Here is a 16,975-nt window from a genome sequence, read left to right on the forward strand (position 1 = left end):
TTGAAAACTGTGTTGTTCCTGCCCTATAAGTTACATGGTGGTGACCAAAGTTGCCAAAACATGTTTATTTCTGCTGAAAAACACGTTTTGACAATTTCTGAGCACTGGGGTTAAGGGCTGACTCAGTGTGCTCTTCTGAGCCAGGCAGTTACACTGCGAATCTAAGGGCTGAGAAAAAGCGTTTATTTCGGGCTGAAAAACACGTTTTGAAAACTGTGTTGTTCCTACCCTATAAGTTACATGGGGGTTACCAAAGTTGCCAAAACATGTTTATTTCTGCTGAAAAACACGTTTTGACAATTTCTGTACACTGGGGTTAAGGGCTGACTCAATGTGCTCTTCTGAGCCAGGCAGTTACACTGCGATTCTAAGGGCTGACAAAACGCGTTTATTTCGGGCTGAAAAACACGTTTTGAAATCTGTGCTGTTCCTGCCCTATAAGTTACATGGTGGTGACCAAAGTTGCCAAAACATGTTTATTTCTGCTGAAAAACACGTTTTGACAATTTCTGAGCACTGGGGTTAAGGGCTGACTCAGTGTGCTCTTCTGAGCCAGGCAGTTACACTGCGAATCTAAGGGCTGAGAAAAAGCGTTTATTTCGGGCTGAAAAACACGTTTTGAAAACTGTGTTGTTCCTACCCTATAAGTTACATGGGGGTTACCAAAGTTGCCAAAACATGTTTATTTCTGCTGAAAAACACGTTTTGACAATTTCTGTAAACTGGGGTTAAGGGCTGATTCAATGTGCTCTTCTGAGCCAGGCAGTTACACTGCGATTCTAAGGGCTGACAAAACGCGTTTATTTCGGGCTGAAAAACACGTTTTGAAAACTGTGCTGTTCCTGCCCTATAAGTTACATGGTGGTGACCAAAGTTGCCAAAACGTCTTTATTTCTGCTGAAAAACACGTTTTGACAATTTCTGAGCACTGGGGTTAAGGGCTGACTCAATGTGCTCTTCTGAGCCAGGCAGTTACACTGCGAATCTAAGGGCTGAGAAAAAGCGTTTATTTCGGGCTGAAAAACACGTTTTGAAAACTGTGCTGTTCCTGCCCTGTAAGTTACATGGTGGTGACCAAAGTTGCCAAAACGTCTTTATTTCTGCTGAAAAACACGTTTTGACAATTTCTGAGCACTGGGGTTAAGGGCTGACTCAATGTGCTCTTCTGAGCCAGGCAGTTACACTGCGAATCTAAGGGCTGAGAAAAAGCGTTTATTTCGGGCTGAAAAACACGTTTTGAAAACTGTGTTGTTCCTACCCTATAAGTTACATGGGGGTTACCAAAGTTGCCAAAACATGTTTATTTCTGCTGAAAAACACGTTTTGACAATTTCTGTACACTGGGGTTAAGGGCTGACTCAATGTGCTCTTCTGAGCCAGGCAGTTACACTGCGATTCTAAGGGCTGACAAAACGCGTTTATTTCGGGCTGAAAAACACGTTTTGAAAACTGTGCTGTTCCTGCCCTATAAGTTACATGGTGGTGACCAAAGTTGCCAAAACATGTTTATTTCTGCTGAAAAACACGTTTTGACAATTTCTGAGCACTGGGGTTAAGGGCTGACTCAGTGTGCTCTTCTGAGCCAGACAGTTACACTGCGAATCTAAGGGCTGAGAAAAAGCGTTTATTTCGGGCTGAAAAACATGTTTTGAAAACTGTGTTGTTCCTACCCTATAAGTTACATGGGGGTTACCAAAGTTGCCAAAACACGTTTATTTCTGCTGAAAAACACGTTTTGACAATTTCTGTACACTGGGGTTAAGGGCTGACTCAATGTGCTCTTCTGAGCCAGGCAGTTACACTGCGATTCTAAGGGCTGACAAAACGCGTTTATTTCGGGCTGAAAAACACGTTTTGAAAACTGTGCTGTTCCTGCCCTATAAGTTACATGGTGGTGACCAAAGTTGCCAAAACGTCTTTATTTCTGCTGAAAAACACGTTTTGACAATTTCTGAGCACTGGGGTTAAGGGCTGACTCAATGTGCTCTTCTGAGCCAGGCAGTTACACTGCGAATCTAAGGGCTGAGAAAAAGCGTTTATTTCGGGCTGAAAAACACGTTTTGAAAACTGTGTTGTTCCTGCCCTATAAGTTACATGGGGGTTACCAAAGTTGCCAAAACATGTTTATTTCTGCTGAAAAACACGTTTTGACAATTTCTGTACACTGGGGTTAAGGGCTGACTCAATGTGCTCTTCTGAGCCAGGCAGTTACACAGCGATTCTAAGGGCTGACAAAACGCGTTTATTTCGGGCTGAAAAACACGTTTTGAAAACTGTGCTGTTCCTGCCCTATAAGTTACATGGTGGTGACCAAAGTTGCCAAAACGTCTTTATTTCTGCTGAAAAACACGTTTTGACAATTTCTGAGCACTGGGGTTAAGGGCTGACTCAATGTGCTCTTCTGTGCCAGGCAGTTACACTGCGAATCTAAGGGCTGAGAAAAAGCGTTTATTTCGGGCTGAAAAACACGTTTTGAAAACTGTGTTGTTCCTACCCTATAAGTTACATGGGGGTTACCAAAGTTGCCAAAACATGTTTATTTCTGCTGAAAAACACATTTTGACAATTTCTGTACACTGGGGTTAAGGGCTGACTCAATGTGCTCTTCTGAGCCAGGCAGTTACACAGCGATTCTAAGGGCTGACAAAACGCGTTTATTTCGGGCTGAAAAACACGTTTTGAAAACTGTGTTGTTCCTGCCCTAAAAGTTACATGGTGGTGACCAAAGTTGCCAAAACGTGTTTATTTCTGCTGAAAAACACGATTTGACAATTTCTGAGCACTGGGGTTAAGGGCTGACTCAATGTGCTCTTCTGAGCCAGGCAGTTACACTGCGAATCTAAGGGCTGAGAAAAAGCGTTTATTTCGGGCTGAAAAACACGTTTTGAAAACTGTGCTGTTCCTGCCCTATAAGTTACATGGTGGTGACCAAAGTTGCCAAAACGTCTTTATTTCTGCTGAAAAACACGTTTTGACAATTTCTGAGCACTGGGGTTAAGGGCTGACTCAATGTGCTCTTCTGAGCCAGACAGTTACACAGCGAATCTAAGGGCTGAGAAAAAGCGTTTATTTCGGGCTGAAAAACACGTTTTGAAAACTGTGTTGTTCCTGCCGTATAAGTTACACGGGGGTTACCAAAGTTGCCAAAACATGTTTATTTCTGCTGAAAAACACGTTTTGACAATTTCTGTACACTGGGGTTAAGGGCTGACTCAATGTGCTCTTCTGAGCCAGGCAGTTACACTGCGATTCTAAGGGCTGACAAAACGCGTTTATTTCGGGCTGAAAAACACGTTTTGAAAACTGTGCTGTTCCTGCCCTATAAGTTACATGGTGGTGACCAAAGTTGCCAAAACGTCTTTATTTCTGCTGAAAAACACGTTTTGACAATTTCTGAGCACTGGGGTTAAGGGCTGACTCAATGTGCTCTTCTGAGCCAGGCAGTTACACTGCGAATCTAAGGGCTGAGAAAAAGCGTTTATTTCGGGCTGAAAAACACGTTTTGAAAACTGTGTTGTTCCTACCCTATAAGTTACATGGGGGTTACCAAAGTTGCCAAAACATGTTTATTTCTGCTGAAAAACACGTTTTGACAATTTCTGTACACTGGGGTTAAGGGCTGACTCAATGTGCTCTTCTGAGCCAGGCAGTTACACTGCGATTCTAAGGGCTGACAAAACGCGTTTATTTCGGGCTGAAAAACACGTTTTGAAAACTGTGCTGTTCCTGCCCTATAAGTTACATGGTGGTGACCAAAGTTGCCAAAACGTCTTTATTTCTGCTGAAAAACACGTTTTGACAATTTCTGAGCACTGGGGTTAAGGGCTGACTCAATGTGCTCTTCTGAGCCAGGCAGTTACACTGCGAATCTAAGGGCTGAGAAAAAGCGTTTATTTCGGGCTGAAAAACACGTTTTGAAAACTGTGTTGTTCCTACCCTATAAGTTACATGGGGGATACCAAAGTTGCCAAAACATGTTTATTTCTGCTGAAAAACACGTTTTGACAATTTCTGAGCACTGGGGTTAAGGGCTGACTCAATGTGCTCTTCTGAGCCAGGCAGTTACACTGCGAATCTAAGGGCTGAGAAAAAGCGTTTATTTCGGGCTGAAAAACACGTTTTGAAAACTGTGTTGTTCCTGCCCTATAAGTTACACGGGGGTTACCAAAGTTGCCAAAACATGTTTATTTCTGCTGAAAAACACGTTTTGACAATTTCTGTACACTGGGGTTAAGGGCTGACTCAATGTGCTCTTCTGAGCCAGGCAGTTACACAGCAATTCTAAAGGCTGACAAAACGCGTTTATTTCGGGCTGAAAAACACGTTTTGAAAACTGTGTTGTTCCTGCCCTATAAGTTACATGGTGGTGACCAAAGTTGCCAAAACGTCTTTATTTCTGCTGAAAAACACTTTTTGACAATTTCTGAGCACTGGGGTTAAGGGCTGACTCAATCTGCTCTTCTGAGCCAGGCAGTTACACTGCGAATCTAAGGGCTGAGAAAAAGCGTTTATTTCGGGCTGAAAAACACGTTTTGAAAACTGTGTTGTTCCTACCCTATAAGTTACATGGGGGTTACCAAAGTTGCCAAAACATGTTTATTTCAGCTGAAAAACACGTTTTGACAATTTCTGTACACTGGGGTTAAGGGCTGACTCAATGTGCTCTTCTGAGCCAGGCAGTTACACAGCGATTCTAAGGGCTGACAAAACGCGTTTATTTCGGGCCGAAAAACACGTTTTGAAAACTGTGTTGTTCCTGCCCTATAAGTTACATGGGGGTTACCAAAGTTGCCAAAACATGTTTATTTCTGCTGAAAAACACGTTTTGACAATTTCTGTACACTGGGGTTAAGGGCTGACTCAATGTGCTCTTCTGAGCCAGGCAGTTACACTGCGATTCTAAGGGCTGACAAAACGCGTTTATTTCGGGCTGAAAAACACGTTTTGAAAACTGTGCTGTTCCTGCCCTATAAGTTACATGGTGGTGACCAAAGTTGCCAAAACGTCTTTATTTCTGCTGAAAAACACGTTTTGACAATTTCTGAGCACTGGGGTTAAGGGCTGACTCAATGTGCTCTTCTGAGCCAGGCAGTTACACTGCGAATCTAAGGGCTGAGAAAAAGCGTTTATTTCGGGCTGAAAAACACGTTTTGAAAACTGTGCTGTTCCTGCCCTATAAGTTACATGGTGGTGACCAAAGTTGCCAAAACATGTTTATTTCTGCTGAAAAACACGTTTTGACAATTTCTGAGCACTGGGGTTAAGGGCTGACTCAATGTGCTCTTCTGAGCCAGGCAGTTACACTGCGAATCTAAGGGCTGAGAAAAAGCGTTTATTTCGGGCTGAAAAACACGTTTTGAAAACTGTGCTGTTCCTGCCCTATAAGTTACATGGTGGTGACCAAAGTTGCCAAAACGTCTTTATTTCTGCTGAAAAACACGTTTTGACAATTTCTGAGCACTGGGGTTAAGGGCTGACTCAATGTGCTCTTCTGAGCCAGGCAGTTACACTGCGAATCTAAGGGCTGAGAAAAAGCGTTTATTTCGGGCTGAAAAACACGTTTTGAAAACTGTGCTGTTCCTGCCCTGTAAGTTACATGGTGGTGACCAAAGTTGCCAAAACGTGTTTATTTCTGCTGAAAAACACATTTTGACAATTTCTGTACACTGGGGTTAAGTGCTGACTCAATGTGCTCTTCTGAGCCAGGCAGTTACACAGCGATTCTAAGGGCTGACAAAACGCGTTTATTTCGGGCTGAAAAACACGTTTTGAAAACTGTGTTGTTCCTGCCCTATAAGTTACATGGGGGTTACCAAAGTTGCCAAAACATGTTAATTTCTGCTGAAAAACACGTTTTGACAATTTCTGTACACTGGGGTTAAGGGCTGACTCAATGTGCTCTTCTGAGCCAGGCAGTTACACTGCGAATCTAAGGGCTGAGAAAAAGCGTTTATTTCGGGCTGAAAAACAAGTTTTGAAAACTGTGCTGTTCCTGCCCTGTAAGTTACATGGTGGTGACCAAAGTTGCCAAAACGTGTTTATTTCTGCTGAAAAACACATTTTGACAATTTCTGTACACTGGGGTTAAGTGCTGACTCAATGTGCTCTTCTGAGCCAGGCAGTTACACAGCGATTCTAAGGGCTGACAAAACGCGTTTATTTCGGGCTGAAAAACACGTTTTGAAAACTGTGTTGTTCCTACCCTATAAGTTACATGGGGGTTACCAAAGTTGCCAAAACATGTTTATTTCTGCTGAAAAACACGTTTTGACAATTTCTGAGCACTGGGGTTAAGGGCTGACTCAGTGTGCTCTTCTGAGCCAGGCAGTTACACTGCGAATCTAAGGGCTGAGAAAAAGCGTTTATTTCGGGCTGAAAAACACGTTTTGAAAACTGTGTTGTTCCTACCCTATAAGTTACATGGGGGGTACCAAAGTTGCCAAAACATGTTTATTTCTGCTGAAAAACACGTTTTGACAATTTCTGTACACTGGGGTTAAGGGCTGACTCAATGTGCTCTTCTGAGCCAGGCAGTTACACAGCGATTCTAAGGGCTGACAAAACGCGTTTATTTCGGGCTGAAAAACACGTTTTGAAAACTGTGCTGTTCCTGCCCTATAAGTTACATGGAGGTTACCAAAGTTGCCAAAACATGTTTATTTCTGCTGAAAAACACATTTTGACAATTTCTGTACACTGGGGTTAAGGGCTGACTCAATGTGCTCTTCTGAGCCAGGCAGTTACACAGCGATTCTAAGGGCTGACAAAACGCGTTTATTTCGGGCTGAAAAACACGTTTTGAAAACTGTGTTGTTCCTGCCCTAAAAGTTACATGGTGGTGACCAAAGTTGCCAAAACGTGTTTATTTCTGCTGAAAAACACGATTTGACAATTTCTGAGCACTGGGGTTAAGGGCTGACTCAATGTGCTCTTCTGAGCCAGGCAGTTACACTGCGAATCTAAGGGCTGAGAAAAAGCGTTTATTTCGGGCTGAAAAACACGTTTTGAAAACTGTGCTGTTCCTGCCCTATAAGTTACATGGTGGTGACCAAAGTTGCCAAAACATGTTTATTTCTGCTGAAAAACACGTTTTGACAATTTCTGAGCACTGGGGTTAAGGGCTGACTCAATGTGCTCTTCTGAGCCAGGCAGTTACACAGCGATTCTAAGGGCTGACAAAACGCGTTTATTTCGGGCTGAAAAACACGTTTTGAAAACTGTGTTGTTCCTGCCCTATAAGTTACATGGTGGTGACCAAAGTTGCCAAAACATGTTTATTTCTGCTGAAAAACACGTTTTGACAATTTCTGAGCACTGGGGTTAAGGGCTGACTCAGTGTGCTCTTCTGAGCCAGGCAGTTACACTGCGAATCTAAGGGCTGAGAAAAAGCGTTTATTTCGGGCTGAAAAACACGTTTTGAAAACTGTGTTGTTCCTACCCTATAAGTTACATGGGGGTTACCAAAGTTGCCAAAACATGTTTATTTCTGCTGAAAAACACGTTTTGACAATTTCTGTACACTGGGGTTAAGGGCTGACTCAATGTGCTCTTCTGAGCCAGGCAGTTACACTGCGATTCTAAGGGCTGACAAAACGCGTTTATTTCGGGCTGAAAAACACGTTTTGAAAACTGTGCTGTTCCTGCCCTATAAGTTACATGGTGGTGACCAAAGTTGCCAAAACATGTTTATTTCTGCTGAAAAACACGTTTTGACAATTTCTGAGCACTGGGGTTAAGGGCTGACTCAGTGTGCTCTTCTGAGCCAGGCAGTTACACTGCGAATCTAAGGGCTGAGAAAAAGCGTTTATTTCGGGCTGAAAAACACGTTTTGAAAACTGTGTTGTTCCTACCCTATAAGTTACATGGGGGTTACCAAAGTTGCCAAAACATGTTTATTTCTGCTGAAAAACACGTTTTGACAATTTCTGTACACTGGGGTTAAGGGCTGACTCAATGTGCTCTTCTGAGCCAGGCAGTTACACTGCGATTCTAAGGGCTGACAAAACGCGTTTATTTCGGGCTGAAAAACACGTTTTGAAAACTGTGCTGTTCCTGCCCTATAAGTTACATGGTGGTGACCAAAGTTGCCAAAACGTTCTTATTTCTGCTGAAAAACACGTTTTGACAATTTCTGAGCACTGGGGTTAAGGGCTGACTCAATGTGCTCTTCTGAGCCAGGCAGTTACACTGCGAATCTAAGGGCTGAGAAAAAGCGTTTATTTCGGGCTGAAAAACACGTTTTGAAAACTGTGTTGTTCCTACCCTATAAGTTACATGGGGGTTACCAAAGTTGCCAAAACATGTTTATTTCAGCTGAAAAACACGTTTTGACAATTTCTGTACACTGGGGTTAAGGGCTGACTCAATGTGCTCTTCTGAGCCAGGCAGTTACACAGCGATTCTAAGGGCTGACAAAACGCGTTTATTTCGGGCCGAAAAACACGTTTTGAAAACTGTGCTGTTCCTGCCCTATAAGTTACATGGTGGTGACCAAAGTTGCCAAAACGTCTTTATTTCTGCTGAAAAACACGTTTTGACAATTTCTGAGCACTGGGGTTAAGGGCTGACTCAATGTGCTCTTCTGAGCCAGGCAGTTACACTGCGAATCTAAGGGCTGAGAAAAAGCGTTTATTTCGGGCTGAAAAACACGTTTTGAAAACTGTGTTGTTCCTGCCCTAAAAGTTACATGGTGGTGACCAAAGTTGCCAAAACGTGTTTATTTCTGCTGAAAAACACGATTTGACAATTTCTGAGCACTGGGGTTAAGGGCTGACTCAATGTGCTCTTCTGAGCCAGGCAGTTACACTGCGAATCTAAGGGCTGAGAAAAAGCGTTTATTTCGGGCTGAAAAACACGTTTTGAAAACTGTGCTGTTCCTGCCCTATAAGTTACATGGTGGTGACCAAAGTTGCCAAAACATGTTTATTTCTGCTGAAAAACACGTTTTGACAATTTCTGAGCACTGGGGTTAAGGGCTGACTCAATGTGCTCTTCTGAGCCAGGCAGTTACACAGCGATTCTAAGGGCTGACAAAACGCGTTTATTTCGGGCTGAAAAACACGTTTTGAAAACTGTGTTGTTCCTGCCCTATAAGTTACATGGTGGTGACCAAAGTTGCCAAAACATGTTTATTTCTGCTGAAAAACACGTTTTGACAATTTCTGAGCACTGGGGTTAAGGGCTGACTCAGTGTGCTCTTCTGAGCCAGGCAGTTACACTGCGAATCTAAGGGCTGAGAAAAAGCGTTTATTTCGGGCTGAAAAACACGTTTTGAAAACTGTGTTGTTCCTACCCTATAAGTTACATGGGGGTTACCAAAGTTGCCAAAACATGTTTATTTCTGCTGAAAAACACGTTTTGACAATTTCTGTACACTGGGGTTAAGGGCTGACTCAATGTGCTCTTCTGAGCCAGGCAGTTACACTGCGATTCTAAGGGCTGACAAAACGCGTTTATTTCGGGCTGAAAAACACGTTTTGAAAACTGTGCTGTTCCTGCCCTATAAGTTACATGGTGGTGACCAAAGTTGCCAAAACATGTTTATTTCTGCTGAAAAACACGTTTTGACAATTTCTGAGCACTGGGGTTAAGGGCTGACTCAGTGTGCTCTTCTGAGCCAGGCAGTTACACTGCGAATCTAAGGGCTGAGAAAAAGCGTTTATTTCGGGCTGAAAAACACGTTTTGAAAACTGTGTTGTTCCTACCCTATAAGTTACATGGGGGTTACCAAAGTTGCCAAAACATGTTTATTTCTGCTGAAAAACACGTTTTGACAATTTCTGTACACTGGGGTTAAGGGCTGACTCAATGTGCTCTTCTGAGCCAGGCAGTTACACTGCGATTCTAAGGGCTGACAAAACGCGTTTATTTCGGGCTGAAAAACACGTTTTGAAAACTGTGCTGTTCCTGCCCTATAAGTTACATGGTGGTGACCAAAGTTGCCAAAACGTCTTTATTTCTGCTGAAAAACACGTTTTGACAATTTCTGAGCACTGGGGTTAAGGGCTGACTCAATGTGCTCTTCTGAGCCAGGCAGTTACACTGCGAATCTAAGGGCTGAGAAAAAGCGTTTATTTCGGGCTGAAAAACACGTTTTGAAAACTGTGTTGTTCCTACCCTATAAGTTACATGGGGGTTACCAAAGTTGCCAAAACATGTTTATTTCAGCTGAAAAACACGTTTTGACAATTTCTGTACACTGGGGTTAAGGGCTGACTCAATGTGCTCTTCTGAGCCAGGCAGTTACACAGCGATTCTAAGGGCTGACAAAACGCGTTTATTTCGGGCCGAAAAACACGTTTTGAAAACTGTGCTGTTCCTGCCCTATAAGTTACATGGTGGTGACCAAAGTTGCCAAAACGTCTTTATTTCTGCTGAAAAACACGTTTTGACAATTTCTGAGCACTGGGGTTAAGGGCTGACTCAATGTGCTCTTCTGAGCCAGGCAGTTACACTGCGAATCTAAGGGCTGAGAAAAAGCGTTTATTTCGGGCTGAAAAACACGTTTTGAAAACTGTGTTGTTCCTACCCTATAAGTTACATGGGGGTTACCAAAGTTGCCAAAACATGTTTATTTCTGCTGAAAAACACATTTTGACAATTTCTGTACACTGGGGTTAAGGGCTGACTCAATGTGCTCTTCTGAGCCAGGCAGTTACACAGCGATTCTAAGGGCTGACAAAACGCGTTTATTTCGGGCTGAAAAACACGTTTTGAAAACTGTGTTGTTCCTGCCCTAAAAGTTACATGGTGGTGACCAAAGTTGCCAAAACGTGTTTATTTCTGCTGAAAAACACGATTTGACAATTTCTGAGCACTGGGGTTAAGGGCTGACTCAATGTGCTCTTCTGAGCCAGGCAGTTACACTGCGAATCTAAGGGCTGAGAAAAAGCGTTTATTTCGGGCTGAAAAACACGTTTTGAAAACTGTGTTGTTCCTACCCTATAAGTTACATGGGGGTTACCAAAGTTGCCAAAACATGTTTATTTCTGCTGAAAAACACGTTTTGACAATTTCTGTACACTGGGGTTAAGGGCTGACTCAATGTGCTCTTCTGAGCCAGGCAGTTACACTGCGATTCTAAGGGCTGACAAAACGCGTTTATTTCGGGCTGAAAAACACGTTTTGAAAACTGTGCTGTTCCTGCCCTATAAGTTACATGGTGGTGACCAAAGTTGCCAAAACATGTTTATTTCTGCTGAAAAACACGTTTTGACAATTTCTGAGAACTGGGGTTAAGGGCTGACTCAGTGTGCTCTTCTGAGCCAGGCAGTTACACTGCGAATCTAAGGGCTGAGAAAAAGCGTTTATTTCGGGCTGAAAAACACGTTTTGAAAACTGTGTTGTTCCTACCCTATAAGTTACATGGGGGTTACCAAAGTTGCCAAAACATGTTTATTTCTGCTGAAAAACACGTTTTGACAATTTCTGTAAACTGGGGTTAAGGGCTGATTCAATGTGCTCTTCTGAGCCAGGCAGTTACACTGCGATTCTAAGGGCTGACAAAACGCGTTTATTTCGGGCTGAAAAACACGTTTTGAAAACTGTGCTGTTCCTGCCCTATAAGTTACATGGTGGTGACCAAAGTTGCCAAAACGTCTTTATTTCTGCTGAAAAACACGTTTTGACAATTTCTGAGCACTGGGGTTAAGGGCTGACTCAATGTGCTCTTCTGAGCCAGGCAGTTACACTGCGAATCTAAGGGCTGAGAAAAAGCGTTTATTTCGGGCTGAAAAACACGTTTTGAAAACTGTGCTGTTCCTGCCCTGTAAGTTACATGGTGGTGACCAAAGTTGCCAAAACGTCTTTATTTCTGCTGAAAAACACGTTTTGACAATTTCTGAGCACTGGGGTTAAGGGCTGACTCAATGTGCTCTTCTGAGCCAGGCAGTTACACTGCGAATCTAAGGGCTGAGAAAAAGCGTTTATTTCGGGCTGAAAAACACGTTTTGAAAACTGTGTTGTTCCTACCCTATAAGTTACATGGGGGTTACCAAAGTTGCCAAAACATGTTTATTTCTGCTGAAAAACACGTTTTGACAATTTCTGTACACTGGGGTTAAGGGCTGACTCAATGTGCTCTTCTGAGCCAGGCAGTTACACTGCGATTCTAAGGGCTGACAAAACGCGTTTATTTCGGGCTGAAAAACACGTTTTGAAAACTGTGCTGTTCCTGCCCTATAAGTTACATGGTGGTGACCAAAGTTGCCAAAACGATCTTATTTCTGCTGAAAAACACGTTTTGACAATTTCTGAGCACTGGGGATAAGGGCTGACTCAATGTGCTCTTCTGAGCCAGGCAGTTACACTGCGAATCTAAGGGCTGAGAAAAAGCGTTTATTTCGGGCTGAAAAACACGTTTTGAAAACTGTGTTGTTCCTACCCTATAAGTTACATGGGGGTTACCAAAGTTGCCAAAACATGTTTATTTCTGCTGAAAAACACGTTTTGACAATTTCTGTACACTGGGGTTAAGGGCTGACTCAATGTGCTCTTCTGAGCCAGGCAGTTACACAGCGATTCTAAGGGCTGACAAAACGCGTTTATTTCGGGCTGAAAAACACGTTTTGAAAACTGTGCTGTTCCTGCCCTATAAGTTACATGGTGGTGACCAAAGTTGCCAAAACGTCTTTATTTCTGCTGAAAAACACGTTTTGACAATTTCTGAGCACTGGGGTTAAGGGCTGACTCAATGTGCTCTTCTGTGCCAGGCAGTTACACTGCGAATCTAAGGGCTGAGAAAAAGCGTTTATTTCGGGCTGAAAAACACGTTTTGAAAACTGTGTTGTTCCTGCCCTAAAAGTTACATGGTGGTTACCAAAGTTGCCAAAACGTGTTTATTTCTGCTGAAAAACACGATTTGACAATTTCTGCACACTGGGGTTAAGGGCTGACTCAATGTGCTCTTCTGAGCCAGGCAGTTACACAGCGATTCTAAGGGCTGACAAAACGCGTTTATTTCGGGCTGAAAAACACGTTTTGAAAACTGTGTTGTTCCTGCCCTATAAGTTACATGGTGGTGACCAAAGTTGCCAAAACGTCTTTATTTCTGCTGAAAAACACGTTTTGACAATTTCTGAGCACTGGGGTTAAGGGCTGACTCAATGTGCTCTTCTGAGCCAGGCAGTTACACAGCGATTCTAAGGGCTGACAAAACGCGTTTATTTCGGGCTGAAAAACACGTTTTGAAAACTGTGTTGTTCCTGCCCTATAAGTTACATGGTGGTGACCAAAGTTGCCAAAACGTGTTTATTTCTGCTGAAAAACACGTTTTGACAATTTCTGAGCACTGGGGTTAAGGGCTGACTCAGTGTGCTCTTCTGAGCCAGGCAGTTACACTGCGAATCTAAGGGCTGAGAAAAAGCGTTTATTTCGGGCTGAAAAACACGTTTTGAAAACTGTGTTGTTCCTACCCTATAAGTTACATGGGGGTTACCAAAGTTGCCAAAACATGTTTATTTCTGCTGAAAAACACGTTTTGACAATTTCTGTACACTGGGGTTAAGGGCTGACTCAATGTGCTCTTCTGAGCCAGGCAGTTACACTGCGATTCTAAGGGCTGACAAAACGCGTTTATTTCGGGCTGAAAAACACGTTTTGAAAACTGTGCTGTTCCTGCCCTATAAGTTACATGGTGGTGACCAAAGTTGCCAAAACATGTTTATTTCTGCTGAAAAACACGTTTTGACAATTTCTGAGCACTGGGGTTAAGGGCTGACTCAGTGTGCTCTTCTGAGCCAGGCAGTTACACTGCGAATCTAAGGGCTGAGAAAAAGCGTTTATTTCGGGCTGAAAAACACGTTTTGAAAACTGTGTTGTTCCTACCCTATAAGTTACATGGGGGTTACCAAAGTTGCCAAAACATGTTTATTTCTGCTGAAAAACACGTTTTGACAATTTCTGTACACTGGGGTTAAGGGCTGACTCAATGTGCTCTTCTGAGCCAGGCAGTTACACTGCGATTCAAAGGGCTGACAAAACGCGTTTATTTCGGGCTGAAAAACACGTTTTGAAAACTGTGCTGTTCCTGCCCTATAAGTTACATGGTGGTGACCAAAGTTGCCAAAACGTCTTTATTTCTGCTGAAAAACACGTTTTGAAAATTTCTGAGCACTGGGGTTAAGGGCTGACTCAATGTGCTCTTCTGAGCCAGGCAGTTACACTGCGAATCTAAGGGCTGAGAAAAAGCGTTTATTTCGGGCTGAAAAACACGTTTTGAAAACTGTGTTGTTCCTACCCTATAAGTTACATGGAGGTTACCAAAGTTGCCAAAACATGTTTATTTCTGCTGAAAAACACATTTTGACAATTTCTGTACACTGGGGTTAAGGGCTGACTCAATGTGCTCTTCTGAGCCAGGCAGTTACACAGCGATTCTAAGGACTGACAAAACGCGTTTATTTCGGGCTGAAAAACACGTTTTGAAAACTGTGTTGTTCCTGCCCTAAAAGTTACATGGTGGTGACCAAAGTTGCCAAAACGTGTTTATTTCTGCTGAAAAACACGATTTGACAATTTCTGAGCACTGGGGTTAAGGGCTGACTCAATGTGCTCTTCTGAGCCAGGCAGTTACACAGCGATTCTAAGGGCTGACAAAACGCGTTTATTTCGGGCTGAAAAACACGTTTTGAAAACTGTGTTGTTCCTGCCCTATAAGTTACATGGTGGTGACCAAAGTTGCCAAAACATGTTTATTTCTGCTGAAAAACACGTTTTGACAATTTCTGAGCACTGGGGTTAAGGGCTGACTCAGTGTGCTCTTCTGAGCCAGGCAGTTACACTGCGAATCTAAGGGCTGATTAAAAGCGTTTATTTCGGGCTGAAAAACACGTTTTGAAAACTGTGTTGTTCCTACCCTATAAGTTACATGGGGGTTACCAAAGTTGCCAAAACATGTTTATTTCTGCTGAAAAACACGTTTTGACAATTTCTGTACACTGGGGTTAAGGGCTGACTCAATGTGCTCTTCTGAGCCAGGCAGTTACACTGCGATTCTAAGGGCTGACAAAACGCGTTTATTTCGGGCTGAAAAACACGTTTTGAAAACTGTGTTGTTCCTGCCCTATAAGTTACATGGTGGTGACCAAAGTTGCCAAAACGTCTTTATTTCTGCTGAAAAACACGTTTTGACAATTTCTGAGCACTGGGGTTAAGGGCTGACTCAATGTGCTCTTCTGAGCCAGGCAGTTACACTGCGAATCTAAGGGCTGAGAAAAAGCGTTTATTTCGGGCTGAAAAACACGTTTTGAAAACTGTGCTGTTCCTGCCCTATAAGTTACATGGTGGTGACCAAAGTTGCCAAAACATGTTTATTTCTGCTGAAAAACACGTTTTGACAATTTCTGAGCACTGGGGTTAAGGGCTGACTCAATGTGCTCTTCTGAGCCAGGCAGTTACACAGCGATTCTAAGGGCTGACAAAACGCGTTTATTTCGGGCTGAAAAACACGTTTTGAAAACTGTGTTGTTCCTGCCCTATAAGTTACATGGTGGTGACCAAAGTTGCCAAAACATGTTTATTTCTGCTGAAAAACACGTTTTGACAATTTCTGAGCACTGGGGTTAAGGGCTGACTCAGTGTGCTCTTCTGAGCCAGGCAGTTACACTGCGAATCTAAGGGCTGAGAAAAAGCGTTTATTTCGGGCTGAAAAACACGTTTTGAAAACTGTGTTGTTCCTACCCTATAAGTTACATGGGGGTTACCAAAGTTGCCAAAACATGTTTATTTCTGCTGAAAAACACGTTTTGACAATTTCTGTACACTGGGGTTAAGGGCTGACTCAATGTGCTCTTCTGAGCCAGGCAGTTACACTGCGATTCTAAGGGCTGACAAAACGCGTTTATTTCGGGCTGAAAAACACGTTTTGAAAACTGTGCTGTTCCTGCCCTATAAGTTACATGGTGGTGACCAAAGTTGCCAAAACGTCTTTATTTCTGCTGAAAAACACGTTTTGACAATTTCTGAGCACTGGGGTTAAGGGCTGACTCAATGTGCTCTTCTGAGCCAGGCAGTTACACTGCGAATCTAAGGGCTGAGAAAAAGCGTTTATTTCGGGCTGAAAAACACGTTTTGAAAACTGTGTTGTTCCTACCCTATAAGTTACATGGGGGTTACCAAAGTTGCCAAAACATGTTTATTTCAGCTGAAAAACACGTTTTGACAATTTCTGTACACTGGGGTTAAGGGCTGACTCAATGTGCTCTTCTGAGCCAGGCAGTTACACAGCGATTCTAAGGGCTGACAAAACGCGTTTATTTCGGGCCGAAAAACACGTTTTGAAAACTGTGCTGTTCCTGCCCTATAAGTTACATGGTGGTGACCAAAGTTGCCAAAACGTCTTTATTTCTGCTGAAAAACACGTTTTGACAATTTCTGAGCACTGGGGTTAAGGGCTGACTCAATGTGCTCTTCTGAGCCAGGCAGTTACACTGCGAATCTAAGGGCTGAGAAAAAGCGTTTATTTCGGGCTGAAAAACACGTTTTGAAAACTGTGTTGTTCCTACCCTATAAGTTACATGGGGGTTACCAAAGTTGCCAAAACATGTTTATTTCTGCTGAAAAACACATTTTGACAATTTCTGTACACTGGGGTTAAGGGCTGACTCAATGTGCTCTTCTGAGCCAGGCAGTTACACAGCGATTCTAAGGGCTGACAAAACGCGTTTATTTCGGGCTGAAAAACACGTTTTGAAAACTGTGTTGTTCCTGCCCTAAAAGTTACATGGTGGTGACCAAAGTTGCCAAAACGTGTTTATTTCTGCTGAAAAACACGATTTGACAATTTCTGAGCACTGGGGTTAAGGGCTGACTCAATGTGCTCTTCTGAGCCAGGCAGTTACACTGCGAATCTAAGGGCTGAGAAAAAGCGTTTATTTCGGGCTGAAAAACACGTTTTGAAAACTGTGTTGTTCCTACCCTATAAGTTACATGGGGGTTACCAAAGTTGCCAAAACATGTTTATTTCTGCTGAAAAACA

Source organism: Atractosteus spatula, chromosome 8 (assembly GCF_055471065.1).
Source record: "Atractosteus spatula isolate fAtrSpa1 chromosome 8, fAtrSpa1.hap1, whole genome shotgun sequence".
NCBI classification, from domain to species: Eukaryota; Metazoa; Chordata; class Actinopteri; order Semionotiformes; family Lepisosteidae; genus Atractosteus; species Atractosteus spatula.